This window comes from Cydia strobilella, chromosome 25, assembly GCF_947568885.1.
Source record: "Cydia strobilella chromosome 25, ilCydStro3.1, whole genome shotgun sequence".
Lineage (NCBI taxonomy): Eukaryota > Metazoa > Arthropoda > Insecta > Lepidoptera > Tortricidae > Cydia > Cydia strobilella.
In genome coordinates, this window is record NC_086065.1 from 8539550 (window position 1) to 8563042 (window position 23493).

The 23493-nt window shown below is 38.8% G+C and overlaps 1 pseudogene; it reads right to left on the bottom strand.

The window, feature by feature from the left end:
- Positions 1-530: 530 nt before the first annotated feature.
- LOC134752640 (uncharacterized) lies at positions 531-17162 on the bottom strand (annotated as a pseudogene).
- Between the last annotated feature and the right edge of the window lie 6331 nt (positions 17163-23493).

Below are 23493 nucleotides of genomic sequence, written 5' to 3' on the forward strand. Positions count from 1 at the left end.
CTTTTCGCTACATCACTATCTGAATATTGTTTGGAAGAAATCGCTTTTAAGCGATAATTCCGTCTATTGCTCCTACTGATTTAAGGTTATGCGACTTTCCTGTGGACATTATAAAATAGACGGATTTTACGGCCTAATCTTCATACTTACTTAACTAGTTTTTTTTAACCGGCATGTTAAATCCTACTTCTTTAAATTTGTATGATGTTTTCGGTTACCGCGATAGTTACTCATGAAATAAAACTATGAAATCGGATTATTAATATTATAATCGCGTATATTGAATTTATGATACATCCTCACCTACCCGTTCCCGGTCAGTCACCCGTTGACCACGAACGCTGTATATTAGGGGTCGAAACGTCGGGATGTATCATATTCAATATACGCGATATAATCCGATTTCATAGTTTTATTTCATTGTATGATGCAAGTCTTAGAAACATCTATCCAAATCGTTAACTTTTGTAATGTCCACAGAAAAGATGAACGTTTTGACCCGTTCCTACTTTAGTTCTTTATTGTTTTATCTAGTAGTATATTTATGTCCAATAAAACGTTGCCGTTTCTACACTTTCCACTCTCGGATTCGAACCCACGATCCTACCGACTTCGCCAGTAAGGTACCGCCGTACTAGTCATGCCTTACCAAAGTCATTGCTGTCTTCAAGCGACACAGCATTTCCCTCTGCGATTCTGCTGAACCTCTTCTCTTCTCTTCTGTGCTTCCTTCTCCCGTGCTTAGATTTCTTCTTCTTGTGACCATGCTTCTTGTGTTTGAGATCTGGTTCGGCTGAATCCGGCGGAGGTTTCTTGTGGTCCGTATCTATGGGTACCGTGTACGTGTCATGGGGTTCCTGTAAACGGTTTAACTTTCAATCAAGGCTATGGAAAAGTTTTAGATTAGATAACGTATGACCTACCTACGCTAACCCAATATTCGCAAGTCACAAGTACAGGGCCGGATCTAGGGTAGAGCAAGTGGAGCGGCCGCTCTAGGCGCCGGATAGCAAGGGGGGCGCCAAAATGAAAAATGAGAAAAAAAAGTAAGTTTTAAAAGACGCGAGTGTGACGCGGGCCCAAAATACGGTTCGTTTTGCTTTTGGGTAAAAAGCTTCAACGAAGGGCGCCTAGACCGATTTCGCTCTACCCTGATCAAGGACTCGGACCGGCACTGTACAAGTAACAATTAATAATATAAGAAACAGAAAAATTGTCTATATCTTTCTGGTACTCTTGGGACATGGTCTGAAGCTTCTTAATGTCATGATCATGAATGAGTCTGCTTATAATAAACTCGGGGTCGCTGTGACGAAGTTAAAGTGTCGCCATAATACAATCAGGAGAAGCGGCGGTCATAAGCAAGGCTGACACGGTTTTTTTAGCTTATCCATGTAGACACTTACGTAATCTCCATAAGTTTTCCTTCGGGGTAAATTTACAAACGTCAGTTGACTCCTCAAACGCTTGTTTAAATTGCAGCCATTCGAGCGGATCGCCGGAATTTTTCGGTAAATCTCGCGGCGTACATATGCGGCTCAAAATGTTGGCGTGTGACTTATCTTTAGTGGAGGCTATCAAAAGACCGGGATTTATAGGCCCGTGAAATCCGAGGAGATACAAATAATATAATAATATTGTGTAATATGTAATAAATTAATTTTTAACGAGCAGAAACGTCTGCGATCGATGCTATTAAGCTTAGAATAAATTTAAAAGTGGAAAAATTACTGCCTTGGGTGAGACTTGAACTCACGGCCTCTGGATCCAGCTTAATATGTAATAATATTTTAAATAAATGAGTATGAGTAACTGGTCTCCGACACACAATCGAAGTTTCGCCCTCATTTTGACGACCGGTCTGGCCTAGTGGGTAGTGACCCTGCCCGTGAAGCCGATGGTCCTGGGTTCGAATCCCGGTAAGGGCATTTATTTGTGTGATGAGCACAGATATTTGTTCCTAAGTCATGGGTGTTTTCTATGTATTTAAGTATTTATATATTATATATATCGTTGTCTGAGTACCCATAACACAAGCCTCCTTGGGCTAACCGTGGGACTTAGTCAATCTGTGTAAGAAATGTAAGAATGTCCTATAATATTTATTTATTTATTTTAAAACGACTTACTGAATTGACATGAAACCTGGCATGGACATTCAAGTAACAAATATCTATTAATATATTATTTTATAAAATTTATTGAAAACATAATTTAACATGTCATATAGGGAATGCAAACCGGTTTTTATTTGTATGATATCTCGGTTAATAACCGGTTAGATTAGATTAGATATTTATTCTCATAATATGAAATTACATTATAAATTATGCTAGACTAATCTACATGAATTTATATTATGATCATCATGACTATTAACCGGTTTTTTCATACAATTAAAACCGGTTTGCATTCCCTAATATCATACCAAGACAGGCAAAATCCACAACGCCGGCTCTGTCAATATAATCAAGCAAAAAACATCCGCAACAATGTTCCTACTCGTTAGTTTATTCGTATTTTAATGTTATTGTAAGTCTGTTTCGAATAACATTATTAGTTCTTTCGTTCACCTTAGTCCTCTTGTTGCTCATGGACCTCCGTAGCAGGTTGTTGCTGGGGTCGCTGTAGTAGCCGTTCAGGTTGCCTCCGATGAACAGCGGGACCTCCGTGGTGGTGTCTATGGTGCGGAGATATTTGCTTTGTCAGAGGATAACAGACCTTAGGGCCCTTGTTGCTCATGGACCTCCGTAGCAAGTTGTTGCCGGGGTCGCTGTAGTAGCCGTTCAGGTTGCCTCCGATGAACAGCGGGACCTCCGTGGTGGTGTCTATGGTGCGGAGATATTTGCTTTGTCAGAGGATAACAGACCTTAGGGCCCTTGTTGCTCATGGACCTCCGTAGCAGGTTGTTGCTGGGGTCGCTGTAGTAGCCGTTAAGGTTGTCTCCGATGAACAGCGGGACCTCCGTGGTGGTGTCTATGGTGCGGAGATATTTGCTTTGTCAGAGGATAACAGACCTTAGGGCCCTTGTTGCTCATGGACCTCCGTAGCAGGTTGTTGCTGGGGTCGCTGTAGTAGCCGTTAAGGTTGTCTCCGATGAACAGCGGGACCTCCGTGGTGGTGTCTACCACGGCGCGGAGATATTTGCTGGATCCTTTTTGTGGGGGGAATCTGGGGGAAAAACTTTAGAAGTACTGGTATAAATATATAATATATATGTTTTCAAAACGAGACATACTCCTAGTTTAGTTGGTAGTTGTCGGTGTGACCCTGCCTAAGAAGAAGTAGGTCCCGGGTTGGACTCCCGGTATAAGGGCATTCATTTCTGTGTTTATCATTAATATTTGTTCCCGAGTTATGAATGTTATCTAAGTATGTATATCGTCCCCTGGTACCCATAGTACAAACTGCTTAGTTTGGGGCTAGAGTCAATCTGTGTAAGATTGTCACCATTTTTTTTTACATACCTGTTATAGTTATCAGAATTAGTCTGTTTCGCTTTCGGCTCAGCTTCTTTCTTCGCTCGGTCCCCTCTCATTCTGAAAATCACAAGTGTTTTAGATAAAAATAGAATTTAAAATTTGGTGACATCCTCAAACTGTAGGGTCTGTGGTCATCTGAATTACCAAAAGCAAGTCATTGGTGTTTTTCACTAACTATCGCTTTACTTATGTAGACTGTACCGCAAGGCTCGGAACCGGTTTAAAAAATAGCGGTAAATACCTGTTTATTCCGGTTTCACGAACGAAACCGAAATGAAAAAAGTTTTGTGCCAAGTACATAGTAACCCGTGCAGGTCTTGAAGACTCAAATAAAAAGACTTCGATTTGAAGTGAACTGATATAATCTTCAATAGGTACTAGTGGTACTGGTTACAAGGTACAGTTGACAAAACGGTTAAAAAGTGTAGAAGTGGTGGTTATTATGGTATGGAGGCTGATGAGAGAGTGATTTAGCGAAATCGAACAGTAAAAAAGTGGTTTAAATTTAGGTGCCTCCTGTGAAGCGCTGAAATGATGTGGAGCGCTCCTATTGGTGCTTTAAAAAAGCCTCCGCATACTAACCGAGCCCGACGGCTGCGTTTAGCTACTGCTAGGAATATTTTATATAAATAAAAAGATGCGTTCGCAACACGCTCTAAGAACAAATTAAATTACTTTGTAACTATGTGACATTTATTTCGGTAGGTACATGGTAACGGTTTGAAATTTAACCGGTTTCCAAGCCCTGTTGCATCAAGTATAAATGAATGAATGACGAGCGAATGAAATAATAAATGAGTGAATGGTTGAAATCTCACCTCTTGACGCTTTATATCGGAGGCTGCACCTTCTCGCTCATCTGTTGGACGACGTTTTCAATGTCGCGCATGCGCGTTCCGATAGCATTAACTAAGTGCTGGAGCGAAGCTGGCTTGCCTTATTGTTTTTCTTCTAATTGATGGTGTTTAATGAATGAAGGGATATATGAATGAGGATCGAATGACTGAATGAATGAACGAATGAATTTTGGATGAATTAATGGGTAAACGTTTAAAACCTCACCTTTCACCGCTTTCTATTGAAGGCTGCATCTTCTCGCTCATCTGTTGGACAACGTTCTCAATGTCGCGCATGCGCGTTCCGATAGCATTAACTAAGTGCTGGAACGAAGCTGGCTTGCCTTATTGTTTCTCTTCTGATTGATGGTGTTCAATCAATGGATAAATGAGTGAATTAATGAATGATGATAGAACGAATGAGGATTGAATGAATGAGTGAATTATGGATGAATCAATGAGTAAACGTATAAAATCTCACCTTTCAGCGCTTTCTATTGAAGGCTGCACCTTCTCGCTCATCTGTTGAACAACGTTCTCAATGTCGCGCATGCGCGTTCCGATAGCATTAACTAAATGCTGGAGAGACGCTGGCTTGTCTTCCTGTTTTTCTTCTGATTCTCCGTTGTGCTGCGCCGCCTTGAACAATTGTACCTATTTTTAAATAACGTGTTGTTATAACCAAAACATATGTTTAGGACACTTAAATTGATACGGATTGACAGTTTTTAGGGTTTCGTACCCATAGGATAAAAACGGGACCCTATTACTAAGACTCCGCTGTCCGTCTGTCTGTCACCAGGCTGTATCTCATGAACCGTGATAGCTAGACAGTTGAAATTTTCACAGATGATGTATTTCTGTTGCCGCTATAACAACAAATACTAAAAAGTATGGAACCCTCGGTGCGCGAGTCCGACTCGCACTGGGCCGGTTTTTTTATTAGTATTGATCTGTATTTTTACGAATATTTTGAAATAAAACAATACAATATTGTGTTGATAATAAGTATTACCTTTACTAGGTTTTCACGTTCTTTCTCGTAGTCACGTGTGTCGGGTTGCGCCTGCGCACGTGTGTTTGGACTCGCGTTCCATTGCTCTTGAGGAATCCGGGCCCAGGACTGGAAACAAAAATACAATATAATACAATACACTTATTTATTTACCGCCACTGTAATCAGTTTGACATATACTTACTCTTACACACAAATAAAGATAAAGATAAGATAAAAATCAATTTATTCAAGTAGGATCTGTTGGATCGCTTTTGCATCGTCATAAATCTACATTATATCTTACACGAAATTAATACTAAACTAGAAATAAAGCATGCATGCGCATAAAGTGCGATTACCTAATGGTAGTTACATAAAAATTATACATACCTACTTGTTGGCTGAATCAGCATTTTGCATCGTCAAAAACAAAATTATAAGCACAACAATCAAATTCTAACAATAATAGGTATATAATAAATTTACAATAATTTCCAAAACAGACAAAAAAATAAGTTTTAGGTAGGTACATTAAACAGTTATTTAAAGGTCTAATTTATATAAAAATAATTAATTATTAAGCTTCATGCAGTCGTTCTTGTTTTGATTCAATTTAGGCCAAGCAGTTTTATCGTTAAGATACTCTTCGACACTGTAGTATCCTTTTTTCATTAAGGAGGTTTTTAAATATTGTTTTAAAGCTTTCATTGACAAATTAAACACCTCTTTGGGTAATTTGTTATAGAATAATATACATTGTCCCAGAAAAGATTTATAAATTTTACGCACACGAAACTTGTGCATTGCAATTTTATGATTGTGTCTAGTACTATTCATTTTCTTAAAGAGCATAGACAATACACTCGTAAATATATTGAGATGCTGCTGTTAAGATGTTTATTTCTTTAAATCGATCTCTTAATGATTCTCGAGACCCCATCTTGTAAATAGACCGGATGGCTCTCTTTGAACGAATAAAAACACTTTCAACGAATACCTACTCTTTATAAAGAGTGGCCAAAAAATATGTGCATTCCCGTTGCCTGGGAGGTTTTGGGGTTATACTGAGCAACTTTTACTATAAGATCAACCACGAAATCGCGAAAAAAAATTTTACCCTCCCATAGAAAATGGACCGGCCAAAATGTATGAAACAGCCAAATTTTTTTTCGCGATTTCGGGGATGGTCCCATAGTATAAGTTGCTCAATATAATCCCAAACTCTCCCTGGCAACGGGAATGCACATATTTTTTGGCTACCCTGTATAGCACACCTGAATAAAAAAATATACAGAAAGAAAACAGCAACACAATAAGTAGAGGAAATGACAGGCGGTCTTATCGTTAAAAAACGATTTCTTCCGGACAAACTTAGGTAATGGAAATAAAAAAAAAACAAATTAGTAGGTGTTGCAAGTGCAATAACTAAATTAAATTATTTTTAGTAAAAAAGAAGTTTCCTTAAACCTGTCAATACACCATCATCATAAAAAAAAGAATAATTACATCCAGTAAAAAAAAGACACCATCATCATATCTTCATCAACAGTGTGACTACTATATGGTGCTTTCCAAAAACAAGTGGTACTATAAAAATAGCCAATCTTTCCTAGAAATCTAGAATTCTCTAAAATTCCATTATCACATGTTGACGGGATGATAAATTGACAATTCAACAAAAAAATTAACCCATCTTCGAGAAATCGGGAAACATAAATAAAAAAGAATTGAATTAAATTGAATTGTAAAACTAATCGGAGAATTGAGAATCTTTGTCTTATAAATCTAGCAATCGGTTAAATCATTATACTCACTCTTGCTGATTTTTTCTCTGGATTAGTAAAGAAACGTTCCTCAGATACTTCAACCTTAAAGAATAAAGACACATCAGACAGGCTAGCGTTACCATAGTACTTATTATTTTATGTGCAATAAAGTATAAATAAATAAATAACTTCTATGAAATTATGACGCTTAAGGCGGTTCCCTGAGCCAGAAGCCGAAAAATCTCCTTATATGATCATATTTTTTTAAGAGGCGTTGATATTTGTAGACGTGGAAAAAATATATGTAATTCTTGATTATATTATCTTTAATTTATAAGCTTCCGAAACACGAATTATGCCACTTCGCTCGATACAATTAATTCCCAAAGTAACCTCTAACTAGGCCTTTTCATCCAACTTTACTCGGTTATTTATTATGTGACCTATAAGCAAAAAAAAGAAGAAAAAACAATCTTAACTTAAATAGTAATTTTACCGTTTTCGAATTTCGATATTGTAAGGCAAAGTTTTTAAAATCAATAAAAAACGACAAAATTCGATCAAAATTGACACTTGGTGCGCATGGTCTTTTCTGATCTTTCTTGCTAAATGTGACAGTGATAGCGGCAAACGGCAAACCAATAGAACGGCCTTAACATAACATTTGCACAGTCTGTGCTATCAAAATTGCTGTAGAGTTATTTTGGTCCGACTCTAAAGTCTAACCTACCTTTTGTTTTTTTCCTCTTTTGTTCATATTGGTATACTGCTCGTCAGACGATGCCCCCGGGCCGAATAGAGATGTCTGTAAAAGGTACAGTCATGTCTCAAGTGTAAAAATATGGGAGCACACTTCATACTCAAAAATATGTCCCATAGCTCTTATGTCAGCAAGTTAAGAACCATGGGACATATTTTTGAGTAAGATATGCACCCATATTTTTACACTTGACTGTACAGTTATAGTTATTTGTTATACAAGGGTGCAAAGTTGTATTTTACCCGCGAGTGTGGAATTGATACACGAGCAAGCGAAAGGATTCTATAGTTGAACCACGAGCGTAGCGAGTGGTTCTAAAATAGAATCCTGAGCTTAGCGAGTGTTTCAACACACGCGAAGTAAAATACATTTGCGATATTACGATATTATAACAGAAAACTCTGGAAGTTGTGCAATTTTACGTGTTCTGACGATGCGTTTTGAAATTGCATCGACTCAACTTGTGCGTTCATAATTACATTCAACATCATTTAAAAAAACAAATGTTTCTTATGGAATTTAAGGTTTATGACTTAAAATCATTAAATAAAGCCAAATTTGGTATTTTTTATTAAATTCTCAAACCATTTATTTGATGCTAATTAATATCGAAAGAACCATTATTATGAGCGTTTTACGTTTTGTTATCTGTCAAAAGCTACTTAAACACGCTCCATCCAAGGTCAAATTACTTTCCCCACTAGTGGATAAAATGCGTTTTTCCCCGCTTGTTTTAAAGGATAAAAGACGGCTTTCCGAGCTAGTGAGGGGAAAAGATCATTAATATATATACATTTCCAAAGTTTCAAAAATATGTGTACGCTCTCACATATTTTTAAGCCATTTGTCTGGATCGATATTTTTGCCTTGGACTGTACAACAATTATGAATATTTATGAAATGAAACTATGAAAATGGATTATAGCGTAAATATATTGAATTTATAATACATCCCGACGTTTCGAACCCTTTACAGCGTTCGTGGTCAACGGCAGACAGACATGGCGAAACTATAATTAAGGGTTCCTAGTTAACTACGGAACCCTAAAACACGAACTGTAGATGAGGCTTACCTTGTGTGGTCTCGATTCTTTTATTACTTTGTAGTTAATCTCATCGTCTGTATCAGGAAACTAGAACATGGAGTATTTTATAAAAAAACAAATGAAATAAAATTAATTGATTTTTTTTGCAAAATAAGGTTCAGAAAAGAGAAAAGTAGAAATATATTATTTTAGTACATTTACAAATTTAGCTGAAAAGTATATTTATTGTTTACCATGCGGTTATTAAAATAAATCATCATTCGCTTGCCCTTGTCCCATTCACTTGGGGTCGGCGCAGCATGTCTTTTTCTTCCATACATCTCTATCACCCGTCATCTTATCATTCACTTGCGTTAGTTTCATATCATCTTTCACACAGTCCATCCACCTTTTCCTCGGTTTTCCTCTCCTCGTACTTCCCTCCACATTCATTCTTAATACCTTTCTTGTCACATGACTTTCATCCCTCCGCATCACATGCCCGTGCCCGTACCATGCTAGGCGATTTGCCCTTACTTTTTCTGTTATGGGTGCAACTTTCAGGCTTCCTCTTATATACTCATTCCTTATCCTATCCATTCTCATCATTAAAATAAATAAAACCGGTATATTTATACAGGGTGGCTAAAAAATAAGTTCATTCCTGTTGCCAGGGAGGTTTTGGGATTATACTGAGCAACTTTTACTATGGGACCAACCACGAAATCGCGAAAAATAAATTTGGCTGTTTCGTACATTTTGGCTGGTCCATTTTCTATGGGTAATTTTTTTTGCTATTTCGTTGTTGGTCCCATAGTAAAAGTTGCTCAGTATAATCCCAAAACCTGCCTGGCAACGGGAATGCGCTTATTTTTTAGCCACCGTGTATAATTCCGGTAGCTCTCCAAGGAAAATTTAATCTTAGATACTTTTATTACGTTTGCGAAAAATTTAAAAATAACAGTCGAAAAATTTGAGTCAGAAAGTTATATTTGGGCGGGTTTTAGTGTCACGCGGACCGTCCGTGCGGATCGGCCAAATTGTATGAGAAAAAACGCTCCCTGAACAAATAATACATATTATTATTGGTCCGGTGCGGAGCGATCCGCACGGACGGTCCGCGTGACACTTGGTGACACTAAAACCCGCCTTAAGAGAGTATTTAGGTATATTTTAGTATTAAGTTTTTAATAATAACATATTTTATCCCAACTAATATTATAAATGTGAATGAACTCTGTGTGTCTGTTTTATCATCAAGCTAAACCAATTTACATGAAATTAAAATGAGATTGGTATGGAAATAGCCTAGTTTGAGTCCCGGGAAAGTATATAAGATATTTTTTATCTCGGATATCATTATGCTAGCAAAAGCATTATATACGATAAATGATGAGATGTTTTGGTCTTAGGCTTAGAAGTTAGAACGCACTGCGGTTAATTTCTTGCGGTTTCAGTCTAATCTCTTGCGGTTTCAGTTTTTTGCGGTTGCGTAAAAGCAAAAAAATAATCGCAGTGCGTTCTCAGCCTTACTTTGCGATCTCTTGATGTTTTCTTGTCTGGAGAAAACATTCGCTCCTCCGAAATTATCTCTGGAACCTACAACAATGTTTACAATAAGAAGGAGACCGAGGTGAGTTGTGACATCGTCGATTTTTTGGAACAAGATTAACTGTTAGCGAGCTCGCAACAGCGCGCGCTTGCTAGCTCGTAACTTGAACTAACAAACGCGCACTGTTGCGAGCTTGTTATTAGTAAAAACCGGCCAAGTGCGAGTCGGACTCGCGCACAAAGGGTTCCGTACCATGACCCAAAAAAATCACATTTGTTGTATGGGAGCCCCACTTAAAATATTTATTTAATTTTTATTCTGTTTTTAGTATTTGTTGTTAAAGCGGCAACAGAAATACATCATCTGTAAAAATTTCACCTGTCTATCTATCACGGTTGATGAGATACAGCCTGGTGACAGACGGACAGACAGACAGCGGAGTCTTAGTAATAGGGTCCCGTTTTTACCCTTTGGGTACGGAACCCTAAAAATCGACGAAGTCACAACTCTCCTCTGTCACAACTCACCTCGGTCTCCCCAACTTATTAACAAACACTTACTATATGCACTTCGAATGGACTCAATAATTTTATGTAAGTACCTACGTAAGGAATCTAGATGTATTTAACTTTTAAGGGACCCAAAAAATATGCAACCTTTTCAGAAGGGCCTACCGCGAACATAGATTTGCGAACTTTGATTTTCGCTGTTAGAGCAATCGTTTTCCGTTTCACGAAATATAAGAACATCATTAACAATGTTTGACATATATTTAGATCACTACGGCTACACTCACTAGTATTTTTAGTTTACGACAGGCAGTGCACGGAGTACAGCCGCCGCGGACACTCGAGCCTGAGGAAGGACTCCCGACGTGTCCGAAATATGTCAAACATGTCGATGTCGCCAAAAGCGACTAAAAATACTAGTGAGTGTAGCCGTAGTGATCTAAATATATGTCAAACATTGTTAATGATGCTCTCATATTTCGTGAAACGGATAACGATCTTGCTAGGGCCAAAAGGGATGGGTTGAAAAACAGATTTGTTTAAAAATGTAGGTAGGCACCCAAATTACTTATTCCACGCAGACGAAGTTGCGGGCAAAAGCTGGTAAATTAATAAATATAAAAGTTATAGGTACCTTTTCAGTGATGATGTGTGATTCCTCGGCCTCAATCTCGTTGGGCTGGTCAGAATCGTCCACTCGGGACAGGAACTTGCTAAAAACATTATGATGCTATAGTCAAATTGGTTAGAATTAGACCAAGATAAGTCTGCAACGATATTTTTTTTTTTAAGTTATTTATTATTAAAAAGAGAAGTACATTAATTATTGCTACTTATCTGCCAAACTGCATAGCAGTTTGTTGGCAGAAAACTTATTCTACCCTACACTGTGAATTAAGTTTATATTGGCGTTACATATTTATACGTTTTACCGTAACACGTACAAAGGTATTTTAATAATATACGCAGTGCAAGTGTTATTTATACGTCATAATTTCATAGAAGTTTGCCGTAACAGTAAGCTACTAACTATATAGGTAAGTATGTTTTTTTAACGTTACGAACAATTAGTCTTCATTTATTAATTACCTTTTTATTTCTGCATCGGTGGGTTTCTTCTCATTGTTGGTCGTCAGAGCAATCTAGGACAATACAAATTATGTTTTACTTCAATAACATACACATTATAGTAGTTTATTATGTGACTGGACTGACTGGTACATTTTAGGCGTCGGGACGTGACGACCCCATCGCCCGCTGGGTGCTGTTCAGTCAGTCAACCGATCAATGGCGGTCAATAATATAGCGAGGTTTTGCTCACCCCAGGGGATGGGCAGTAGCATCCCTGTGATAAGACTTTCGGGAGGTTTTTGGATTATACTGAGCAATTTTTACTATTACCAACCACGAACTCGCGAAAAAAAAATTGGCTGTCATACATTTTGGCTGGTCCATTTTCTTTGGGAGGGTAACTTTTTTTTCGCGATTTCGTTGTTGGTCCTATAGTAAAAGTTGCTCAGTATAATCCCAAAACCTTCATGGCAACGGGAATGCACTTATTTTTTAGCCACCCTGTATAATACCTTAGTTTTTTCTTAATTATAAACTGACAAGAGATTGACCCTAGTCACCTGATGGAAAGTGAAGACAGAGCCTAAGAAGTAAGACGAGCTCACCGGTTTAGTAATAGCCTATTCAAGTATTCACTCTTGCTTTAAAGAGACCGAGGTCATGATTGTCAGGGATGAGGGAATATAGATGTCGGGAGCGCAATCCGTTCCTTTTAGCAGTCCGCACTCCGCACCAAAAAAGACGAGGAAAATAGGTTCGTGGGGACAAATGGAACGTTTATAACCACAACGAACGGGTGCATTCGCATCCCGCGCCTGGACGTCCGATGATGGAAAGGGGAAGGAGGGATTAGGTCGTGCAGTACTTGTGTGAACTCCGCATGTATCCGATAGAACAACGATAGACATTCTAGTTCGATAGTTATTCAGTTCAAATGCTCAAATGGGACTGGGCAGGATACGTCTGCCGTATGGAGTCGTAGCACGGTACGCTTATCACCATGCCTGTCACGTTCTAACAAGTTTGTGAGTGCGAAAGTGACGGACTTAGTGATAGGGTGCTGCGCGGGCTGGATGGCCTGTGGGCCAAAACAACCACCAGTTATATAGGTCCCAAAAATTGTAAGGCGTCACGGTAGACCTCCGTCGGAAATGGCGGGACGAGCTTAATGCCTTTGAGGAGTACGTGGAGGAATAAGGAGGAGCCCTTTGCCCAGTAGTGGGACTATGTGGTCTCATAATAATAATAATAGTTATTCTAGTTCGTTATTTAGATGTTACCACTATATCGGGTCCGGGCGACGCTGACGCCCTTTTAACAGGTTTCTCACAGTCCTTGTCGTCGGCGAGGGCTCGCCGGTCCGCGGGCTTGTCTTCAGATAGCTCGTATACGGGGCCTGCGGCGGGGCCGCCTCTGTAAACAATGGTGTCGTAAAATTAATAATTATAGTCTGGCATACAAATTTTGACTGTAAAGTATGTAGAACTAAGAAAGAACTGCGTTTTGACAAAAACGGGACCAATCTGTATGTATATACTTACAATCAAAAAAAGAATTTTTAAAACCGGTCCAGAAATGACGGAGTTATGGAGTAACAAACATAAAAAAAACATACAACCGAATTGAGAACCTCCTTTTGAAATTTTGAAGTCTGTTAAAAATATAGCCATCGCTTCTTTTGGGGTTATGAAAAATAGCATAAGGATTAAGCTTTTATAATAAAGAAAAATCAACTTTAAAAAGCGTAAAATACACTCATGGACAAAAGAGGAATACAAAAAAATGTGTAATTACTCATTTTGAAATTAATTTGGGTGCTGTAATCCAGTAATTAAACCTTTTTTTGCGTTCATCTAAATTAAAAAAAAATGTAAAAAAAAAAATGTTAGTGTTAAATGTTAAATTAAATGTTATTCATTTTATGTGCGCTAGAAACTTTACTGTGATATGGTTGAAGACTAATCCTCATTATCCCCAAACGGTATATTCCCATTTGTTCCCGCCCCATGTGACCACCGGTATACTTGAGGAGAGTACCGATGAGAATGATTGGTATAAATGCACCTATTTGTGCCCGGCAGGGACAAATGGGAATACATCAACCAAACGTGAAATCCGCGTTATTGAAGAGTTCGATTTTGGTCTTCATTAGCATTTCCACTTCACCAAATGGCACTATTTTAAATGCAAATAATGCTTGATGTTTAATGAAATTCATGGGTCCCATAATTAGAACTGGGTTTCGGCAAAAGTGGGACCTAACTTAAATAACTTAGCGGTTTCACTCACGTTTTTTTAGTCACTCGCGCGACATGTTAAATTCGATTAAAAGTGGGACCAACTTGAAATTATATATGTATATACCTAGTTTCATTTATCTACATAAATTCAAAAAAAAAACAATTTTCCAAATTGATCTCTCCGGAGTTCTGAGGTAACAAACATACAAAAAAAAGTCAAAATGATAACCATTTTTTTGAAGGCGTTTAAAAATGCAACATACTTAGGTAAGAAGCTATTGTCAACAGGGGGCGGTTTCTTCATCTTGTACATGTGACTCCAGGGGGCTGCCGGCAGCGTCTCCCAGGGTTGTCCTAGCACTCGGGTCCAGACCTCGCCGCGGACAACCACCAAGCACCTGGGGAAGAAAATACACAGTTCAAATGGTCAACGGCACCGGAGTTTCAAGTTATCATCATCATCATCATCATATCAGCCCTTTATCGCCCACTGCTGAGCATAGGCCTCTCTTCCAGTACGCCACTTGTCCCGGTTCTGAGCTAATCTCATCCAGAAGTGACCCGCAACCCGCAATCTTCCGGATATCGTCCACCCAACGAGCCAACGGACGCCAGGGGCTTCTTTCATTCGAAAGCGGCCACCATTCCGTTAACATTTTAGTCCACCTGCCATCAATCTGCCTAAGATATAGCAACAAGTTAACTTATACTGAGCATTAAACCAGTAACAATGTGCTAATCCATAGTAAACTATTTTTAGGCAACGTACCTCAAAAAGAAAAAACTAAACCCTTATAGGATCACTCGTGCGTGCGTCTGTCCGTCTGTCACAGCCCATTTTCTGCAAAGCTACTGGACCGGTGTAAATTTTCCATTTTTCCTTTAGGTAATTTAAAAACTTGTAGTATCATTTGCAGACGAATCTGCTTGAAAAATATGGCTATATAACTGGGCTGAATGAACGCGACACGTGATCGACAGCCCGCCTGCCTCCGGCCGGGCGTCCCTACACTACATCTAGCTATATAACTACCTGAGTCGGGTGCAGCAGTAGGGGAACTGCATGTTGGTATCCTCGACCACTTCTTCACATTCTATGGCGGATTCTGGAGCCTCCACACGCTTGCAACTGGAAACAGATTAATCCGTTAACATCACATTTCATAGCCAGTTTTAAATGCAACTAATTAACTATGCTAGTTTTAAGTGTTGAAGAAAGGCCGTCAAGAGCACCCTAAACCGGCGAGCGTATATTAATTAAAAATAAAATAGATGAAAGTGAAGGAAGCGAATGAGGTATGTCAGAACCGTAGCAAATGGAAATCCGTGGTCTCTGCCTACCCCTCCGGTAAATAGGCGTTATTATATGTAGTGTCATTGTTACCGTCACAACGTAAGAGTTTTACCCGGCAGTGTAAAGCGAGGTTCCGTCCACCAGGCTGGCAGCGGTGCAGGAGTACGGCGCGTCTGCCCATTCGGTGTATGCTGCTTGCTTCCTCATTGTGCGGGGTCCGTGCAGTGTGTGAGGTGAGGCTACTGGTGTACACAGCCTCAGTCTTACCCGACAGTATAAATGGCAAGGTTCCGTCCACCAGGCTGGCAGCGATGTCGCGTGCAGGAGTACGCGTCTGCCCATTCGGTGTATGCTGCATACTTCCTCAATATGCGGGGGTCCGTACAGTGTGTGAGGCTACTGGTGTAAACAGCCTCAGTCTTACCCGACAGTATAAATGGCAAGGTTTCGTCCGCCAGGCTGGCAGCGGTGTCGCGTGCAGGAGTACGCGTCTGCCCATTCGGTGTATGCTGCATGCTTCCTCATTGTGCGGGGGTCCGTACAGTGTGTGAGGCTACTGGTGTAAACAGCCTCAGTCTTACCCGACAGTATAAATGGCAAGGTTCCGTCCGCCAGGCTGGCAGCGGTGTCGCGTGCAGGAGTACGCGTCTGCCCATTCGGTGTATGCTGCATGCTTCCTCATTGTGCGGGGGTCCGTGCAGTCTGTGAGGTAAACAGGGGTAACCTCAATTCAAAATTAAAAAATGTATGCCACAAGTAGACCTTTTAGTCGTCTTGATAGGAATCGTCTTGATATTCCGAGTTTCGGGTTAAAGAATTTTCTCATAAGAAATTTTACATTTCACTTAACGAGAACTTTAAGACTTAAATTTTAAGCAAGCCTTTCAACTCTGTTCAAATTTTTGAATAGTTTTAAATATTCAGCAGTGGGTAGCTTATTAATTTATAAGTAATATGTTGGCACTAAAACTCTTAATATACTTGGCTAAAAAATAAGTACATTCCCGTTGCCAGGGAGGTTTTGGGATTATACTGAGCAACTTTTACTATGGGACCAATCACGAAATCGCGAAAAAAAAATTTTATCCGCCCATAGAAAATGGACCAGCCAAAGACTAATTTTTTTGCGATTTCGGAGTTGGTCCCATAGTAAAAGTTGCTCAGTATAATCCCAAAACCTCCCTAGCAACGAGGATGCACTTATTTTTTAGCCACCGTGTATAGGTACTTATTCTGGCCCAGATTTTTTTTTCACTTCCACGCTCATCGCACTACTAAGAGTGCCTTTTCGGTCGAACTAGGCTAAGTAAATAATTAACCGTAAAATAAATAATATATGGGGCATTTTCTATGAACAGGGACCTTATTGTCGATGGCGCTTACGCCGCACAGCGTCGCGCGGCATTGTATTTATTTCGGAGCATCGTTTATAATGGCGTAAGCGCCATCGACAATAAGGTCTCTTTTTATAGAAAATACCACATATAAGTATGAATAGTCTTACATTCATCCTTCTGGCTGTCTTTAACCGGGTCGCCGTACACCATCACCACACAACAGACCAGATATATAATGAACATGTTGTAAATATCAGCTATAGTTGTTCGCTCGACATGTCAGAATGGCGGCGAGATACTGAACGCGCCTGTAAACTGAAGGAGGCCTAGTTGGGACCTACTTGTACAGTCACATAGTTAAACAGTATGTTTTGCAAGCAAAAAAAAAGGAAGTTCTCTATTCGCCAGGATTTTTCCTACTACGGCAAAGCAAAAGGAGGGTTATGATTTTGATCGGTATGTATGCATGTAAACACTTTATTGCACATATGACAGGTTAAGATATACAATTAAACAGAAAGTATACAATGTACAAAGGCGAACTTATCCCTGTAAGGGATCTCTTCCAGTCAACCTTTGAACAACTGAGAGTAGACAATTCAAAATGACAGACAAACGAACACTATGTACAGAGGAGTGAAATTATGGTTCAATTATTACACAAGTAATGTATGTATGTGTGTGTGTGTGTGTATATTGATCTGTTCCCTCATAACTTCTAAAGTACTCATTATACTTAATTTGACAAATGAGGTGTCATTCAAATCGTCATGAGTCATAATTGCCCGCTGGATTATATGATCTGTGCTAGGGGGCCGATTTTTTAATTTCAAGCTCTCGATTTAGCTTTGGTCTAACTAGATGGTCACACTTTCTATTGCCACTGTACTATATTTTGCAAACAAACTCTGCTTACAAACAGAACACAAAGATTGTATCCGGAGCTCCGAGATCGTACAAACATTCATACTCGATGATCAAACAAAAATGCACCTTATACCCTGTTAATAAAGACGAGGGTGAAAGGATAAGAAGCGACAGTAGTTATGAGAATCTGAAATTTGGAAAAAAGATATTTTTTTAATTTGATCGTATTTTCTGAGTACCGTAAAATGGGGTGAGTAGGGTTCGCGGGGAGAGTTGGTTTAAGAATGGGGAGAGAAGGTTTGAAAGGGGTGTGAGATGAGTTTTTAGGGTTACTGCTACAAAAATAATGTATTCCAATTTAAAATGGAGATATAGTAATACTCATAATAAAAAAAACGATCCAACAATCTTCCAAACTTTGTATGAAAACCCATCTCACCCCAATTACGAGGGACTACGGGGTGAGGTGGTTTTCCTGTTTATCGTCAGTTATATCAAAGATAGATATAACTCCGTAATAGATGGATACAGTCTAAGGAAAAAACGTGCCGCGAAAATCAAGAAAATTTGATTCTCGTTCAGAGGGCGCTACTAGTTTTGGCCTACAGTCGTATAGATGGCGTTGACGGTTTCGTTTGTTATTTAACAATTTTAACGCATATCAGTAAAAGAACATGGGTCAAAATCATAAAAATAATTAATGCAAATAAAAAAAAATCATTTATCTATATTTAAATACATTCTATCGTATTTTTATAAATCTTCATTTTTAGTTTTAAAGTGTGTCGACAGATGGCAGTGAATTTACTGGGGTTACAAAATTTACTATGACAGTACCGCTCTAGTATAAGTTACTCTATGCTTTAAGATAAACATAAAATAATTCCAAATGTGCCTATGTATAACCTTCAAGCCTCGGATTTTTTATCGCATGGTAAGATGAAAGAAAACTATGGAGTCGATATTTAAACTAAAACTCAACTCATACTCATACTCACTCGTTTTCTTAGTGCCGTAATACTTTTATCCCTTTCATCAGGCTAACAGATCTAAAGTGTCAATCTATAGTTTATATTACTTTAATAAAAATAAAAATATTTTTTGTAGTACGATGTGAGAAGTGTTATGTCCATATGCCCTTAGCCTTAGCCCTTTAAGATCTTTTTCAAGTCACAAGTGGATTTTATACCAATACCTGTTTTACGCCTTTTATTTTTTTATTGTGTGGCACTTAATTTTTTTATTTATAAAATATAATTTAATTCAATTCAATATTATTATTAAGGTACGATGGGACTGGCGTTATCTTAAGATTAAAAGTCCCTAAATAAATAAATGATTTTTTTTAAATCATTTAATATCTTTTATTCATATTATTTATTTCATTCAGTCGATATTAATTAAATGAATGAGTATGAGTATGAATATGGGTTAAATTTTAGTTATAATATCGACTCCATAGTTTTCTTTTATCTTACCATGCGATAAAAAATCCGAGGCTTTAATTATCCTGTTTAAGGCAAACGTGAAACGGCTTTAATAGAGCAGACCTACTAAAAGTTTTTTTTTCTTTTTGGGGCGACTATACCTGTCACTTTCGGTGCGACCAAAATAGTTTACGTTTTTTTTTTGTTTTGGTGCGTTGAGACCGTGAGAGGAAGAGTAAATTTTGAATAGTTTAGGTCAGGTTTATTGAAGGGTTCTTTAGCCATTATTACAATACCTATAATCCATACTAATATTATAAATGCGAAAGTCTGTCTGTCTGTGTGTTACCTCTTCACGCTTAAACCGCTGAACCGATTTAGTTGAAATTTGGTATACAGATAGTTTAAGTCCCGGGGAAGGACATAGGATACTTTTTATCCCAGAACTCACCCCTCAAGGGGGTGGAAATTTGTATGGGGAATCAATAACCGCTGAACCGATTTAGATGAAACTTGGTATGGGGATAGTTTGAGCTGTGGGAAATGATATAGAATAACTTTTATCTCCGAAATCATCCCTTAAAGGTGTAAAAAATAGGGTGGAAATGTATAGTGTGGACCAATTTGGGGGTGAAAAAGGATGGATTAAAAAGCAGATTTGTTTAAGAATTAAGGTACCCAAATTACTAATTCCACGCAGACGAAGTCGCGGGCAAAACTTAGTATAATAATAATTCCGCTTTTTATCACCGCACCGCTCGCCGTCGGCAGGGTGTTCATCCTCACACCCTAAAACCTAAATGATCGCGTACTTTGCGGTTTTAAAAGGAATTTCCTCCCGCGGACGCTTCGACTGCAAAATGAGCTCCCTGCCGAGGTTTTCCCGAGGAACTACAGTATGGGGTTCTTCAAAAAAGGAGTGTACAGGTTTTTAAAGGGTCGGCAACGCGCATGTAATATCTCTGCTGTAGCATGCGTCCATAGGCTACGGTGACTGCTTACCATCAGGCGTGCCGTATGCTTGTTTGCCACCGACGTGGTATTAAAAAAAGGTTATACGATTATACGTCCTACTGCTGGGCACAGGCCTCCTCTCATGCGCAAGAGGGCTTGGGCTAAGCCCAATACGGATTGGGGACTTCACATACACCTTTGAATTTCTTCGCAGATGTATGCACTATGCAGGTTTCCTCACTATGTTTTCCTTCACCGAAAAGCTAGTGGTAAATATTCGAAATATCAAATGATACGTATACTTCGTATATAAGTTCCGAAAAACTCATTGGAGGATTTGAACCCGCGACCTCTCTGAGATACGGATTGAAAGTGGGACGGAGCCATTATTATAAACTTTAAAAATTACATATGGAGCCATTTTCTTTGCTTTTGAGTGTATTAAGAATTGTAATTACATATGTACATGTAGGGATTAGCTACTAGCGAGCGCAATATAATATGTAAGAGGCAGATATCGAAATTTTAATTTTCTTATTATTTTTACATAACGGTGGGAGGGGGCTAAAATTTGGCAAAAATAGTCTTACGTAGCAATGGATGGCCCCTAGTTTGGTGTTATAATTTTTCCCCTCACTAGCTCGGAAAGCCGTCTATTATCCTTTAAAACAAGTTGGGAAAAACGCATTTTATCCACTAGTGGGGAAAGTAATTTGACCTTGGATGGAGCGTGTTTAAGTAGCTTGACAGATAACAAAACGTAAAACGCTCATGATAATGGTTCGTTCGATATTAATTATCATTAAATAAATGGTTTGAGAATCTAATAAAAAATACCAAATTTAGCTTTATTTAATAATTTTAAGTCATAAACCTTAAAATTCCATAAGAAACGTTAGATTTTTTGTAATGATGTTAAATATAATTCTGAACGCACAAGTTGAGTCGATGCAATTTCAAAACAAATCGTTGACATTTTATACGTCAGAACAGAAATGTCAACATTGTCAACAAAATTATTACTGTTCTTCTCACCGACTCACGTAAAAATCAGAATTTCTAGTGTTTTCTGTTATAATATCGTAAAAAAATTAGTGATTCCAGTGATGAAGATGATCTAACGCCTGTGGATGTTGCACTTTCCTCGCTATAGTGAGGGGAAAAGTTTTGTGTTACACACGGGTGCAAATGTATTTTACTTCTCGTGTGTTGAAACACTCGCTACGCTCATATTTCAATTCCACACTCGCGGGTAAAATACAACTTTGCACCCTTGTATAACAATAACTATTTCGTCGTTGGTGTTACTTAGATCTTAGATATAGATATTTATCATAATTATCATCTTTTCTATAAAGCATTTTTAATGTCTGCTCAATAGCAATAGCGTAGCAGTAGTAGTTTGTAGTTCAATAACTAATTTCAGTTATAAGAATAATAAGAATAAGAATAAGAAAACATTTATTGCCACACAACAGAAAAGAAATTACAGGAAACGAATAACATAAAAAAAGTGGCATGCGCGACAAAAGGAGCGGGCTCAGCATATGCTGCGCCAGCCACTTAACCAGGAATTGACCGCACAGCGCTGATTTCCAGTCCGCCCCCTTACTGAACCACATTGATATGTGCGCGGGATATTATTTTTAGATATATTTTTTTTTTAATAACCTGTAGTATCCCACTGCTAAGCAAAGGCCTCTCCCTTACATTTCTATGACTCCCGTTGTTGAGCTGTTTCCGGCCAGTTATTAGTGAAGGTGTCTAAGTCGTCCCGCCATCTCCGCCTGGGCCTGCCACGTCCGCGCTTCTTTTGCGGCATCCACTTGGTGGCTATACTAGCCCACCTATCCGAATGCATGCGGCAGACGTGACCTGCCCAGTCCCACTTCAGCCTAGCGGTCTTCTCCCCTACGTCAGCTATGCCTGTTCTGGAGCGCAGTGTAGTGTTTCGGATGCGATTACAGATATATATATATATATATGTGTATGCAGGTTAAAATTAAGAATAGTTATAATAAATCTAATAGTTTTGATATACAATGTGGCCGCTGCCCGCGGATCCCCGAATCGGGAATAAAACTAACTCCCGCGCAGCCAGCCCCCCACTTGTCGCCATGCTGCGCGCCGTCATCCTGCTCCTCGCGTCGCGGGTGAGTCATACGACCGGTAAAATGTGGTATTTTCTATAAAAAGGAACCTTATTGTCGATGGCGCTTACGCCATTATAAACGATGCTCCGATATAAATACAATGCCGCGCGACGCTGTGCGGCGTAAGCGCCATCGACAATAAGGTCCCTTTTCATAGAAAATGCCCCATATATTTTTCATCACACTTGCTCGAAAAAGACCTTATTTCATGCAAGTGTACTAAGGACAAAGGCCTATATTGTTCCCGCGGGAGTTATGGATTCTGAAGAAAAATCTATTACAGTTTTTTTTTTTAATTATGTCACTAATTCATACGAACCTTTAGTAGGTATAATGAAATGAGTTTTACTTCGAAAATACTGACGTTTATAAATTATTATTTTTTTGATTACGCTTTAAAATAGATATCTATAATTCTATAGTTTGTCAAAGGACGAATGTTTGAAATTTAATGTCACCGTATTTAAGAATTATTTCGCTCTAAATTTAGTTTTCTCTTCGCAAATGTGATGAAAAACATTGTGTGTAACTCCGGGTGTAAGAATATTGTTACTCGAGTCTTTAATTCACTCCAGCCTGCGACTGTCGTGTATATAGACTCTCGTTCAATATGTCACTTACCCTCCCCCCCCCCCGCCCCCCACGTTGCACAATGTACTATTGTCGCCTCTTTGATAGAGAAAGATAGTTTTATTGCGATTCCTATAAGAGGAAAGAGAAAATAGTGCCATGCTTTGTCCTTATCACCGACCGGGTTTTTTTTCATGGTCGGGTTATGGCAGCACAGGTAGGAGGCGATGGCGAAATACCGAAATTTATAAGAGTGAAAGAGAAAAAGGATTATGCTGCCATACATTAACCTGTCAATACATGAATATGTCTTTCTCTTACCCCTGGTCGCTCGGTTTCATGTCTATAACTACTATACTATGTCGTCTATGTCTATGATTGTCACTGTACAGTCGCCATCAAATATATCGGAGCGGCCGAGGTGCTCAAAAATATCTGAACACGCACTTAACGCCTTGACAATAGAGGGGTGTTCAGATATTTGTGAGCACCTCGGCCGCTCCGATATATCTGATGGCGACTGTACCAAGGTACGAAATGGTATGGTACAGAAATTAAATTGCTTAAATGTAGGTACAATATATAAAATGTATATCAACAACTTATTTTACTTAATTATAATGTCGGGTGCGGGTATCTTTATCATTAAGACG